General features: G+C 45.6%; 1 long non-coding RNA gene across 1 annotated transcript; it reads left to right on the top strand.

Moving 5' to 3' along the window:
* The first annotated feature begins 10,177 nt into the window (after positions 1–10,177).
* On the top strand, positions 10,178–15,187 carry LOC307213242. The gene is made up of 3 exons (XR_013837454.1): positions 10,178–10,290; positions 11,468–11,503; positions 14,966–15,187. It is a non-coding gene; the product is annotated as an uncharacterized lncRNA (long non-coding RNA).
* Positions 15,188–15,693: the final 506 nt, after the last annotated feature.

The following is a 15,693-nucleotide window of genomic DNA, read 5'->3' as shown; positions in this document are numbered from 1 at the left end:
GAATGACAGGAAAAAGGAGGGGGAAGAGGCGGGGAGTACCTTGCTTCCACTGGAAAAAGAGGCTAGATCCGGCAACTGACTCCAAAAGTGATGAATGAGTTAATGAAGCTCAGACTGCTGAGCCCATTAATTGCTGAATAAATCTGAAGTAATAAAACTGTCAGAGACTGTGTCTTGTGTGGGAGAGCCTACCAACCTGACAGCATACATGGTTCCCTTGACCTTTCAAAAATTTTCCTCACCCTGTGAGGTTGGTTAGGCTATGACTGTCCCAAGGTCAATGAATGTTTATTGTTACAGCAAAACAGCCAGCATAAGGTCCGTATAGTTAAAGATATGGTTTTCCCAGTAGTGATGTATGGAAGTGAGAGCTGGACCATAAAGAAGGCTGATCGCCAAAGAATTGATGCTTTTGAGTTATGGATGAGACTCTTGAGAGTCCCATGAACTGCAAGAAGATCAAACCTATCCATTCTGAAGGAAATCAGCCCTGAGTGCTCACTGGAAGGACAGATCGTGAAGCTGAGGCTCCAATAATTTGGCCATCTCATGAGAAGAGAAGACTCCCTGGAAAAGACCCTGATGTTGGGAAGGATTGAGGAGATGGTTGGACAGTGTTCTCGAAGCTACTAACATGAGTTTGACCAAACTGCGGGAGGCAGTGGAAGACAGAAGTGCCTGGCGTGCTCTGGTCCATGGGGTCACGAAGAGTCGGACATGACCAAATGACTAAACAACAACAACAACAAAACAGCCAGCATACTAAAACCAAAATGTATGCATAATTATTTACATAAACAATCAATATGGAATTTAACAATCCATATTACTAATTAAGTGGACTTGAAATACACGTCCAAAGGAATGAAAACACAATTAAAAGTTTAAATGAACAAGAAAATTTATTATTATGAGTTATGACGGTTTGTACAGCTGTACAATCTTTTGCTTTCTTTGACTAATGGCTATTGCACAAAATCTAGCTACATTTCTAGTAACATATGAATTCCAAACAGACAAGAGGTAATTTAAATAGTAAGGTAAAGGTAAAGGGACCCTGACCATTAGGTCCAGTCATGACCGACCCTGGGGTTGCGGTGCTCATCTCGCTTTATTGGCCAAGGGAGCCAGTGTACAGCTTCCGGGTCATGTGGCCAGCATGACTAAGCCACTTCTGGTGAACCAGAGCAGCACACGGAAACGCCATTTACCTTCCTGCCGGAGCGGTACCTATTTATCTACTTGCACTTTGACGTGCTTTTGAACTGCTAGGTTGGCAGGAACAGGGACCGAGCAATGGGAGCTCACCCTGTCGCGGGGATTTGAACCGTCGACCTTCTGATGGGCAAGTCCTAGGCTCTGTGGTTTAACCCACAGCACCACCTGTGTATTTGTCCATAAAAGCAGAGTTATGAGAGGGGCTCTGGCTCTGAATAAAATCTACAGAATATGGCCCCCTGTTTCAATTTCACCATTCTTAATTGTCCCAAGGTCACCGAGTGAGCTTCTTGGCTATGCCACTTTTTCTCAAATTGACAGGGGGACGGGGAGCATATCTTAAGTCAACTCTCAAGTAAAAAGGTGAAGGGTTTTGATGAGCTGAGTTCCTTCTAAATATGTATAACAGCATCCAGGTTTACCTATACGGAAAGTAGTCTACTGAAGGAGGCTAAACCAGCCAATAGACTGTCAAAAATAATATATGTATAGAAACTTTTAAAACAATAGATGCTAATGAACTCTTGAGCATTGAGTAAATGTGCTTACTGCCATGACCTTTACTTTCTGTTCCTTGAATAGTATGGCTTCTTTAAGAATAACATGTAATGAATACAATAATTAATTATTTTTTGGGGGTGGGGGGACGGACAGACTTCAGCTTGATGAATATTTTCTGTCATCATATGCCAAGTGGTTACGCATCAGTATATCATGAATTCTAATAAATAGGTGGGCAGTCAGTCTTCCAGAAGACACAGAAGTATCACCAGAGCATTCTGACTCTGAAGTCCACTCTTGCTGTTTGACGGGAGATTCAAGTTGAGCTTTAACAATGCCTTTGCGCTGGCTTCTCATGCTTGTCCTTTCTGTGTTGCTTCCCTTTTCTGGAGGTAAGATATGCACTGGAATTCAAATATTCAGACATAAATGACAGAACAATGAAATGGGGCTGGAAGGCATCTACTACCAGCATGGCTAGCTTGTGTTCTGTAGCTTTGTCTCCTCGCAGCCTGACATATTCTTAACAGAAAGGTTAGGAGTGATGGTTAAGGTGATGAGGATGGAGAATAGACTGTGTTTGCTTCTTTCCCACCAATGCCACCTGTTTGGGATTGGCCCCAGGTGTACTGCACCTGTAAGAATAGGTGACCCCATTTCAACAGGCATCATTTTTAAAATATGGTAGAATGTCCCTTTGAAAGCTGCAAATGGAAAGTAGTACATGTTCACTCTTGAGAAATGTCCCCTCAAAGATGATACACATTAGAGCATCATATCCAGGCAGATTATGAATCTTGCTTATGAACTATGCAAATTTATCAAAATACAATCAATTAATTATTACTCAAAAAACCCCACTTTTTAAAAAATTGAGTGACATCTCTAATTAAAATAACCATGTAAAATATGGAAAGCAATTTACTGCATAAAATCTCTCTATGTTATCTCACTCTTTATCTTTCTCTCTTTCATCAGTACATTTTCTCTCTCCCTTCTCTCTGTTTCTCCCTCTCTTTCTGCCACTCTCCTTTTCATTTCCTTCTGTCCCTCTGGGCTAGATACACAGAATGAACTGGAATAAGGTAGCTTTTTAATGTGTTCATATGATTAGGTATTGTTGAACTGAGGGGGGAGGGGGAGAAATAATGATTCACCTGAGCTCCAGAGGTGTTTGATCAGCCTGTCCTCCAAGTCACAATCTTATTCTCCTTATTCATCTGCCTAAATATGTTGTCATTTCCCTTTCTTCCAGGAGAATCTAAAGGAATTGGTTGTAAGACAATCGGAGGTAGCTGCATTCCTAAAAAAAACTGTCAGAAGATACATACTGATTCTGACTGTGGCAAGCGTGAGGTGTGCTGCCAGCTATAATGAGATTCAACTCCACATTATTGCATATATCTTAGCCTCAGTTTCTTGAAAAAAAGAGATAGAACTTCCATGGGAAAGCGAAGAGAGCTAAGTTGTGCTCATGTTAACACAGCGCTGTATTCCACTTGTTAAATGTATGCCAAAAATATGAATTCGAAACTCATTTGCAGGTCACAAGGCACAGCCTGTGGCCAGGTTTTTTACCTCTGCAAGGCAACGATAGTGATACACTGTAGGAGACAGTCCCGGCTGAGTCAGTGACCACTCTGATTTCATTCACTGGCCTAAAACACAGAAAGAAAAGATGAGCCAGGAAGAATTATACCTGACATTTCTTTTCATAATATTTTTTCATAGAGTCTGGAACCCTTCTGGCTGTTAGTCTGGTACATCAGCAGTGGTAATTTGTAGCCCCTGGATCTGGTGGGATGGGGTAAGGCCAAGGTGGAGCCAAGTTGTTCTGGTTTTCTTCCAATTCTCCTCTTTTGCAAAGCTCTAGCCACTAAAGCATGGCAGTTCTGTAAGTAAAGGGACCCCTGACTATTAGGTCCAGTCGTGACCGACTCTGGGGTTGCGGTGCTCATCTCACTTTATTGGCTGAGGGAGCTGGCATTTGTCCATAGACAGCTTCTGAGTCCTGTGGCCAGCATGACTAAGCTGCTTCTGGCGAACCAGAGCAGCGCACAGAAATGCCATTTACCTTCCCGCCAGAGTGGTACCTATTTATCTACTTGCACTTTGACGTGCTTTCGAACTGCTACGTTGGCAGGAGCCAGGGACTGAGCAACGGGAGCTCACCCCGTCGTGGGGATTCGAACTGCCGACCTTCTGATCGGCAAGTCCTAGGCTCTGTGGTTTAACCCACAGCGCCACCCGTGTCCCAGTTCTGTAAGTACTTAGCGCCTAATGAAACAGAAAAAGTATAACCTAGTGTTAGGAGTCCCTGCCATTACAATTTTTAGTGTAGGTTACAATAAGCATACAATACTAAGAAGTAACCCCACTGGATTCCACGAGGATGGCTTCTGGATAGGACAGGTTAGTCTTCATGGTATCTCACAGAACTTTTAACAAGCTTAAAATTCCTTACAGAAATAACTTGGGGCGAGAGCAGGGAGGAGGAAATTGGCAGGCAAACCCCAGGGAGAGCTCAATGATGAGAAGAGACCCAACACAGCTATACTAGGATCCTGGGACACCTCAATAGCTATCTGAAGAAAAGAGGAGATTTTGGTGCTCTGACAGCACCCACAAGCTCTCAACAGGGAGAGATTTCATAATGAGAAGATACTGTCATAAGCTGACTCACAGCAACAGCTTTTTATATTTATTTGTTTGCTTGCTTTATTTCATACCTCCACCCTCAACACTAAGGTCCCTGGGTGAATTACAACAATTTAAAATATTGATGGGACCTGGTCGGCCAGAATGGCAGGCAGGAGTCTTTCCAATATTTTCCTAGAGGCACTGGCGGAGGAAGAGGAGTGTGGGGGGAGCGCACCGTCCCCGGCAGCACAATCCCGGTGGAGTGCCATTGAGGCTGCCCCCCCGCCCGTGTTGGGCACTACGCCCCCACAGACAGCATGCCATGTCCCCAGGATGCGTGCCATGTCCCTGCAAGTGGCGCACCATGCCCCCGGGATATGCGCTAGCCCCCCCTCCACCTGCTCTCTGCCCCCCAGTGCTGGAGCATAAAGAAGAGAAGAAGAAGTGTTTGGATTTGATATCCCGCTTTATCACTATCCGAAGGAGTCTCAAAGCGGCTAACATTCTCCTTTCCCTTCCTCCCCCACAACAAACACTCTGTGAGGTGAGTGGGGCTGAGAGACTTCAAAGAAGTGTGACTGGCCCAAGGTCACCCAGCAGCTGCATGTGGAGGAGCAGGGAATCGAACCCGGTTCACCAGATTACGAGTCCACCGCTCTTAACCATTACACCACACTGGTTCTCTGTCTGGAGGCATCCTGGACACTTCTAAACCCAAGGCATGTGGGCCTGTATATGACAGCAGCCTCCTCAGGCTTCTGAGCTTCCCACTCAATTTCTATCCAAAAGGCATGAAACCAAATTTACCATCAACTGGATCCTGTAGATTTCATCAGGTTAATGTGCTGTTCAGCATTTCCTTGCTTTGGTACACTGTGTCTCCTTGTGGGGTAGCAGCCATGGAGCATAACAAAACAAAGCAGGAAATATATTTTACAGTATGAATGACCTTTTAAAACAGGAGTTAGCAAGCTTTTTTCAGCAGGGGGTCGGTCCACTGTCCCTCAGACCACCTTGTGGGGGGCTGGGATGTATTTTGAAGAAAAAATATATGAACGTATTCCTATGCCCCACAAATAACCCAGAGATGCATTTTAAATAAAAGCACACATTCTACTCATGTAAAAACACCAGGCAGGCCCCACAAATAACCCAGAGATGCATTTTAAATAAAAAGACACATTCTTTGTTGTTGTTGTTGTTGTTGTTTAGTCGTTTAGTCGTATCCGACTCTTCAGTTTGGTCAGACTCATGTTTGTAGCTTCGAGAAGACTGTCCAACCATCTCGTCCTCTGTCGTTCGCTTCTCCATGTGCCCTCCATCTTTCCCAACATCAGGGTCTTTTCCAGGGAGTCTTGTGTTCTCATGAGGTGGCCAAAGTATTGGAGCCTCAGCTTCAGGATCTGTCCTTCCAGTGAGCACTCAGGGCTAATTTCCTTAAGAATGGATGCGTTTGATCTTCTTGCAGTCCATGGGACTCTCAAGAGTCTCCTCCAGCACCATAATTCAAAAGCATCAATTCTTTGGCAATCAGCCTTCTTGATGGTCCAGCTCTCACTTCCATACATCACTACTGGGAAAACCATGGCTTTAACTATATGGACCTTTGTTGGCAAGGTGATGTCTCTGCTTTTTAAAACAAAATAAAAAAAATTCCTTCCAGTAGCACCTTAAAGACCAACTAAGTTAGTTCTTGGTGTGAGCTTTCGTGTGCATGCACACTTCTTCAGATACACTGAAACAGAAGTCACCAGACCCTTCTATATAGTGAGAAGGTGGGGAGGGGTATTACTCAGAAGGGTGGTGGGATTGGGTGATTGGCAGATAGCTGTGATGAGCCTGTTGACGACTCTTAACGACTGCAATAGGTCTTACAGGAAAAAGCAAGGGGTGAGAAGGTGAAAAATGGCTTTGTCATGTATAATGAGATAAGAATCCAATGTCTTTGTTCAGACCAGGTCTCTCCATGGTTTTAAGTTTGGTGATAAGTTGCAATTCAGCAGCTTCTCTTTCCAGTCTATTTCTGAAATTCCTTTGTAATAGAACAGCTACTTTGAGATCTTGTATAGAATGTCCTGGGAGACTGAAGTGACTTCACTCTCCAGGATGTCTGGCTCAAGGTCAGCAACCACACTACCTGGGGTGTGTGACGAATTGGCTAATTACTTTATGGCCCCAATTAGCCTCAGTTATTGTGGTCCGGCACACTTCCCAGCCGTCAAGCTGCGCAGACCTGCTTCTCTCCGGTTTCGCCTTGTAGAGTAAAAACACAGCGGAACAAAACTGTTGCAGTCTGCTTCAGATCCAGACAAACACACCAAGCACCTGTGTGTCCAAATTCATCAGTTCTTTATTGCAGCAAATATTTACAGCTCAGCATTTCTCAGATTCTCCTGGACTGCTAGCATTCATGGCGTCCGTCTCTCTCAGAGACAAAGAGAGAACAACAAGTAGAGCTCCTCCCTCCTTCCAAACGTCAGAATGGGAGGCACAACTCAGAACAAATTAACCCAGTAAGTTCTGAATCCCAACACCCCCTCTTGCCGAGTATTCTGACAAGACCTGTGGATGTACCTTTGCAGACCTCTGTGAGATCAAGCCCTTCCCAAATGCCTTGCGCCCTCTCCTGGCGTTCCTGTCAGGCATCTGTGGAACATCCTCACAACTCTCAGATTCGCACTGTGCGAAACTTACCCACGCACCTGTGGCCTGATACCTCTCAGGTGGAATTCCCTTCGTTGTGCGACTGGACCGCCTGGGCACAAACTCAGGCACTTCCTCTGACTCACTGCGGTCAGCAGGTGTGTCCTCTGCATCCTGGGATTCCCCCTCTGACTTAACACGTCTTCGAATCCTTGGAATTACCCTCACAGGAGAACTAGGCTCACTCTTGGGCTCTCTTTTTACAACTTGCGGAGATGCCCCATCCTGCTCCTGACTTTGGTCAGTGAGCTGATCGTCATCAGCAGACTCAGCCCCTGGCTCTCCTTCCTCCTCATCAGAACCTTCCTGCTCTGAATCAGAAAGACATTCTGAAAGAATATCATGTCTGGCAGGAGTCTTTGACTTTTCATCCTGCTTATAGAACTCAGCGTGTTTACTGATCAGCAGCTTACTCTGATCACCTGACGGGTACGCAAACCTCCATGCATGAGCCGCTGGCTCATACCCACAGAAGATCATCTTCTGGAACTTGGGTTCACCTGGCCCTCGCAAAGCTTCAGGCACCGGCACCGAGGCCGTTGATCCAAACGCACGGAGGAAGTGAACCTGAGGCTTCCTCCCGTGAAGCATGAAAAACGGTGTGTCTCCTACCACTGAATTGTAGGACCGATTCCAGGTGAAGCTCACATATTTAACTGACTCCATCCAAAACCTTGGAGATAACCCAGAATCTGACAGCATCACCTGGGCAGCCTTAACCAGAGCCTCACTTCTTAGCTCTGCCACCCCCCTCTGTTGAGGAGACGTCACTGTGTGACTTATCCCTTTCTTGTGAAAGAACTTCTGCAAAGCAGACCCAGTAAACTGTGAACCTCTGTCACTAGCAATTTCCTGCACCTTCGTGGAGAACCTTAGCTCCACCTCCTCAATCCAACGTCTAATCAGCTGTGCTGCATCTTCCTTGGATTTGAGACCATGTGTCCAGGTGTTCTGCGAAAAATCATCCTGCAGCGTCAGCAGAAACCTGGCCCCTCCCAAACTTGGTTCCTTCATGGGACCCAACAGATCTATGTGCACAAGATCGAAAGGTTTTGTGGTTACCCTCTCCACCCTGGGGTAACTGCACCCTCTTACCTTTGCCTGTCTGCAAGCCTGACAATCTAGGACTCTTGCACATTCCTCAATTCTACAGCCTTCGCTAACCTCAGGTAGCACCTGTAGTTCTTCAACAGAAGAATGAGCTGTCTTCTTATGCCACGCACAAGAACATGAAACATGAGTGGGAACTGTAGCACGCAGAGCTTGTGCTTTCTCAACCTTCCCCTCACCCTCCAGAGACGTTTTAAGAATGAAGAGATCATTCTGCCCCTTTGCAACTCTGACCAGTTGCTTCCCTCCTTTGGAGATTGTACAAAAATCGTGTTCAAAGCAAACCTTAAACCCCTTTTTCAACAAATAAGGCACAGATAAAATACAGTGTTGCACTCCTGGCACAATGCAAACTTCCATCTGCTCCTGCAAAACAGAAAAAAATACATTTGCAATGTTAGTCACATTTTTCTTTTCCCCATTTGCAAACTGAACAGTTTTCCCAGCCGGAATTGCCTTGCAATTCCACATCTCGACCGCAGGGGTCTCTGGAATCAGGTTGCAGTTAGCTCCTGAGTCGATTAGAAAGCGTAAGTCAGTGTCTCTCTCAGAGCTGTCCTCAAACAATGCCATACTGGCAACAAACGTCCCGCTGCCCCCTCTCTTTGGGCTTCTGCAGCAGTTCTCTCTGGTTGTCTTGGCAACCAACTCCCCCTTGCTCAGGACCTTGGCAGCTTCCGTAGAAGTAGCCTCCTCCGTTGGCCTCTTCGTTCCCACGCGACTCTTTAGGCCTTATCTTCACTTTGTCCAGGTGGCCGACCTTGAAGCGTCTAGCTCTCCGCCGCTTTCCAGACTTTGGCTGACGACGACAATCCCCAGTGGAAAAATACTGCCCAGGGCTCCTTTCAGCTGGCCTGGCCCCCCTTCTTCCGGAAGAGCACTCTGTGCCAGCCCTGCCCTCGCTGAAACTGCGTTTCACTTCAGCACTCACAGTGGAAAACATTTGAAACTTGCCTTTGGAATTCTCAGCCCCCCCGACTTGCACCTCAGGGACTGGGGCTACAGCCATTTCCAGGCTCTCCATGACTTCTCCAGGGCCCTGGCCTCCTGCTGAAGTTTCACACAAACTTCTCAGCACCTCCCAGGCAGCCCTTGCTGACTTTACGCCCTCCAAACTGGGCAAAAGCGATGCGTGTACACATGCTTTCAGCATAGCAAGCTCTCTTTGCATTCTCTGCTGGCCATCTTCAGGCAACGCAGCCTCAAAGCCTGCAACGTCTGTCCCTTCAGGACCTGGATTCAGGGGAAGTGGCTCTTTCTGGCTTACATCCCAAAGCCCAGTAACCAGAAACCAACCCCTTACTCTTCTGGACCAGGTTGCCCAACTTCTTAAAGTGAGCTTTTCAAGCGGAACGTCCTCAAGGACCTAGCTTGAATTTTGCTATAAGAAGCTGATGATCTGAGCCACAGTCAGCTCCAGGTCTTGTTTTTGCTGGCTGTATTGAGCTTCTCCATCTTTGGCTGCAGAGAATATAATCAATCTGATTTCAATTTTGATTTCATCTTTGGCTGCAGAGAATATAATCAATCTGATCTTTGGCTGCAGAGAATATAATCAATCTGATTTCAATTTTAAATAAAATCACACATTCTACTCATGTAAAAACACCAGGCAGGCCCCACAAATAACCCAGAGATGCATTTTAAATAAAAAGACACATTCTACTCATGTAAAAACACGCTGATTCCCGGACCATCCGCTGGCCGAGGTTAAAAGGCGATTGGGCCAGATCCAACCCCCAGGCCTTAGTTTGCCTACCTGTTTTAAAACAACCAATGTTACTGAACCCTATAACGATTATTAAACCTTGTGCCTAATATCATGAGGTTTACTTTATGCCCTTAGAACATAATAGCTTCCTGAATAATAAAGTGCAATGTACACTGTAATTAACTTGAGGAATATTTTCTGCTATTGCATGCATCACATCAGAATCATTCATGCACAAGGTTTACAGGTCAATGTCTCAGAAACTACTATAAATAGTGGACCTTCAGCCTTCCAGAAGACACAGAGCATTCTGCCTCTATAGTCTGCTCTTGCCGTTCAAGCTTCAACAATGCCTTTGCGCTGGCTTCTCATGCTTGCCATTTCTATGATGCTTTTCTTTTCTGGAGGTAAGACATCTACCCTGAAATAGAAAAACAACAACATTCCGACGTAAATGACAGAAGAATAAAATGAGGTTAGAAGGCGTCTGCTACCAGTGTGGCCAGCTTGTGCACTGTAGTTTTGTCCCCTTGCACCCTAAGAAAGTTTAAATGGAAAGGTTATTGAGGGGGGTGAGGGTGGAGACGCTGTATGCCATCTCTTTGGAATTGAGCCAAGACTCTGATTCAGAGTCTTCCTGCAGCTGCCTCCGAGTTACTTCTGGCACTGGTGAAAGAATTGTGGAAGAGGGAAGGTTTCTCCTCATGTGTGACATGGAAGGCAGTCCTGTTCAGGGAAGTTTTTAATGTTTGATGTTTTATTGTATTTTTAATATTTTGTTGGAAGCCTCCCCGAGTGGCTGGGAAAACCCAGTCAGATGCGCGGGGTATAAATAATAAGTTGTTGTTGTTGTTACCCCACTACTTGCCGCCTTTCCACAGTTAAAACAATGCTCAAGGCGGCTTACAAAGTTAATATCAGTAATATACTACTACTACTACTACTACTACTACTACTACTACTAATATATTTTTTGTACCCCGCCCGTCTGGCTGGGTTTCCCCAAACACACTGGGTGGCTTCCAACAAAGATTAAAAATACATTAAAATGTCACACATTTAAAACATCTGCCTTCAGATGTCTTCTAAATGTCAAGTAGTTGTTTATCTCTTTGACATCTGGTGGGAGGGCGTTCCACAGGGCGGGTGCCACTACCGAGAAGGCCCTCTGCCTGTTTCCCTGTAGCTTTGCTTCTCGCAGTGAGGGAACCGCCAGAAGGCCATTTGAGCTGGACCTCAGTGTCCGGGCTGAACGATGGGGGTGGAGATGTTCCTTCAGGTATACTGGGCCGAGGCCGTTTAGTTAGTATCAGTTAATATCAGTAACAACAGCAAAAACTCCCAACAAAACTTTTCCCCAAATACACCAGTCCTTGCTGGGCAGCAGCCGCAGCAGCAGTCGTTATGAGGCTTGTCAGGACTGGGTCCTCAGGCTTCCAGCAGGGGAGTCCTCCTGGCTTCCCTCTCTCCTCGCGCCTTCACCAGCCAACTCTTGCCAGCCCCTGACATCTTATTATTATTATTATTATTATTATTATTATTATTATTATTATTATATTTATACCCCTTCTTTTTCATTGGCAGGGTTTCAAGGTAACACACCGAACAAAGGGAAAAAAGGTAATACAAATAAGAACAGTTAACTATGATTCTCTTATATATATATATAATATTTTTATTAATTTTCCATTAATAAAAAAATTCATATCTCACCACATTACAACTTTCAACATTTTCACATTTTTAGACTTCCTTCAGCCTCTCTGACAATCATCCGATTTTTTCCCTGTTTACACATTTCCTAAATTTGCTATTGCCTTTTAACACACCCTACCATATCTATTTTCCTTTTTTACAATATTTCTTAGACCTTTACAGAGCTTCTTTAAATGCCACTAGCGTTATTTCTTTATCACTTATACCTTCCCAATACTCAACAAACTTTTCCCAGTCCTCGATGAATTTTTTGATCTCGTCGATATCTAATCTTCCCTGTCAGTTTATCAAGTTCTGCATAGTCCATCAGCTTCGTTCTCCACTCCTCCAATGTTGGTAATTGTTCCTGTTTCCATTTCTGGGCGAGTAATATTCTTGCCGCTGTTACTGCATATTGAAAAAAGTTTACAGTTCTTTCTATTTATCTCTTTATTCTCATCATCCCTAACCACTGGCTATGCTGGTTGAGGCTGACAGCAACATCTGGACCCAGGACCCAGATTCTCTATCCCTAAACTAGACCAATCAGTTCAATGGTTTTAATCAGTTAAAGATAGATGACTGCACTTCCACGGGCAGCATTTTAAAAAAATATACATAATTTAGTATAACATCCTTTAAAAAACTGTAGGTGGGATGAATCCCATTTTCACCCTTGTGGGATGTCTCTACAGAAATGCTACACACCAGTGCATCATGTACAGGCAGCTTGCGCTTCTGGCTTTTGAACTATTGTTCCACGCTTATGAAGGTTTCTCAAAATATAATCAATCAATTCATTCTCTAAAAGTCATACAGTAAATTTGTTTTAACTGGGTGACACCCGTAACGCTGTGGGTTAAACCACAGAGCCTAGGACTTGCTGATCAGAAGGTCAGCGGTTCGAATCCCCGTGACAGGGTGAGCTCCCATTGCTCGGTCTCTGCTCCTGCCAACCTAGCAGTTTGAAAGCACCTCAAAGTGCAAGTAGATAAATAGGGGAAGGTAAACAGCATTTCCGTGTGCTGCTCTGGTTCGCCAGAAGCGGCTTAGTCCTGCTGGCCATATGACCTGGAAGCTGTATGCCAGCTCCCTTGGCCAATAAAGCGAGATGAGCGCCACAACCCCAGAGTTGGTCACAACTGGACCTAATGGTCAGGGGTCCCTTTACCTTTACCTAATTCACAGCGCTAAATCTATGGTGCCTCATTCTTTTCTTTTGCTTTCTTTGAGAGAGAGCATTCCTTCTCTCTTTTCCTTCCCTCTTTTCCTCCTCTCTTTCATTCACCCTTCTCTTATTCTTCCATGGCTCTGCTCTATCTCTTCCAGTCACCCATTTTTCCTTGGTCTGTTCCTCCTCTTTCTGCCACCCCCTTTCCCTTCTCTCAGTTCCTTCTGTCACTCCCCCCCCCCCTCTGTGCTGGACAGTTAGGCAGTGTGAGCTGTCATGAAGAAGATTTCACGATCTGCAACTGTAAATCTTGAGGGTGGTCTAGCAACAATTCTTTACGTGAATGCTACTCCTTGCATGGCAGAGTAATGACTGCGCAGCTTAAGCATTGAAGGTTCAAATTGCACACAGGTGATAGCAGTCAAGCACTCGTGGAAGCAATAAAGTTCAGTCAAGCACTGCTTCCTTCAAAGGCAATAGCCATCTTGTTGGTAGAAGATTATTTACAACTTTTCTACCACACTGATAGTAAGGGACACTTCAGTCCTAAATGCTGCTTGCACACAGCTCAGCAGTCTCTCCCTTGTGGGAATCACACATGTCCATAGATAAGTGCCTGTGGTGATCATACAGGGTCCCTGGACATTTAACAGTCTATTTACCCCTGTGCCACCATTGTGCTCGCTTCCCCGCTGCCACCAACCCGTTACTCTTGGGTAAAACACCGAGTCCAGACCGTTGTTAAAACTGAACCAAATAAACAAGTTTATTTTATAAGCCTTAACAATTTTATGGTTTGCGTGCTGAGGTCCCCAAGACACCCCTACCCAATAACTCACACATCACACGTTAATTTTGTTTAAGGTTTTTGGCATAATTTTGGCCACAACTTTATTATCATACAAATTGTGAGTGGTTGCTTAGGCATTGGTTATGACTAGCTGTCCCCCCCGCCTTGGGGGACAGCACTGACTCCCTAGTCAGTGCGGAGGAACAAGATCAGGGTCAAGTGGAGCTGCGACACAGACCCTCAGCTAATCCCCGCATGTTCCTTGGAACTTACACGGCCCGCACCCTGCCCTCAGGGTTTGGACGAAGGGGATGGTAAGCTCCAGAATTCCTTTAGCGGAATACCCGTGCAGCAGCAGCATTGGAGGGGCAGGCACAGCCAATCCATACCCCTCCACCAACCAATTTTAACCAATGCCTAACCGCCAACCTTACAAGTTGTGACGATTTGCTACGCAGTAGGCAAAACCCAATTGGCACACACTAATCGGCCAAAAGGAAAAATTCCTACCAGGCCCCCGTACCAATGCGGACGACCCCATGACAGGCATAGCAAGGTCAGAGCAAAGCCCAATCAAGGGAGGGCGGGCGGGAGATCCGGTGTCCACAGCGAAAGAGAAAGCACAAGCTGTGGACCTTGCCTTAAATAGCCACTGATCCCACCCCTAAATTGGCAACATCAATTTTACCCCAGTAACAGCAACCGCCAATCTGAATCCAAGCCCTTGATCCTAATCTGCCTAACCACCATGAGGTGTCTTGTTTGGCCCCATCCGCAACACGTGCTCTCCTTTAATGAGAACACGCTTTCTCAGATAATATTCCTGTCAGTTTCTTAACTTCTTTACTGGCCTATACCTTCCTAATACCTTCTGACTGATTATTTCAACTGTTTGACTGACTCCTCTTAACAGATTCTCTCACTCTCTCACATCAGACTAGCCCAACCCACAGACTTATCCTCTCCTTCTTTTCTCTAACTCCAGACTGACTTCTCAACCACCCTAACTCTAACTCTAACTCCCCTTGGGTTCCCATTGGTTAGCCATTTTACAATTAGTTAACCCTTTCCTTATGAACCCAGTATGATGTAACAGACCTAGGAGGGCAAACGCCACAGTGCCCCATAGCTATTTATAGCTGCTGTAGACTAAACAATCTTGCACCTGAATCCTTGGAGAATCTTCAAGAATCTTCTCACAGTTCCTGGAAACAAATGGTCCTTTCTCACTTGCTCTAACATGTCATAAGGTAGCTTCTTAACCTGGGGTTTTTTATTGTATGGAATTTTTGGAGTCGAAGGGAAAGAATTATAACCTGAGGTTTAGCCATTTTTGTGACATTGTTGATCAGCCTGTCAGTCAAATAAGAATTTTACCCTTCTTATTCATCTCTTCTAAATGTGTGGTCATTTCCCCCCTTTACAGAAACTGCTAAAGGAACAGGTTGTAAGATAATCGGAGGTCAATGCATGCCTAAGAAAAAGTGCAAGGGAATATACCATGAATCTGACTGTGGCAAGCATAAAGTGTGCTGCCAGGTAAAATGAGGTTCCGCTCCATGTCAGCGCATATTTCATAATGCCAACTTCCTGGAAAAAGTGATGGCTCTTCAGCTGGGGAAGCCAAGAAAGTTACTCTGTTATTGTGTCAACGCAGATAAAACACTTTATTCCACTCATTAAAATGTATGTCAAAAAATACAGATTTGAAACTTATTTGCAGATCACGGGCACTCTCTGTGACCAAGCTCCTGTCTCTCTGCCAAGCAACGACTGAGTCAATGGCAACATTTATTTCATTCACTGGGTGGGAACACAGAAAGACATGAAAAGCCAGGCTGACTTGTCTCAGAGGCAGGGGCGTTTTACCCATAGAGGCTAGTGGTGCAGGGCGCCAAGGTGCCAAGTTATGGAGGGCACCTCCTCGCATCAGCTCGCTGCCCTTGCCCTCGCCCACCATGCCGCGCTGAAGCAGCACTGCACCCGGAGACTCTGGCTGTCATGGCCACCATGGCACGAAGCAGCCAGCTGAGCTGGAAGCCACCGCGTGCAGCCTCCACCTCTTCCCCACTGGAGGAGCTGCCCTCCAGCCGCTGCCTCCCTCCTCCAGCCCCGCAAAGCTGGGCACGTCACCGGCAGTACCGTCCTCCCTAA

Source organism: Podarcis cretensis (assembly GCF_951804945.1).
Source record: "Podarcis cretensis genome assembly, chromosome: 3".
Classification (NCBI taxonomy): domain Eukaryota; kingdom Metazoa; phylum Chordata; class Lepidosauria; order Squamata; family Lacertidae; genus Podarcis; species Podarcis cretensis.
This window is presented reverse-complemented; position numbering and strand designations above follow the sequence as displayed.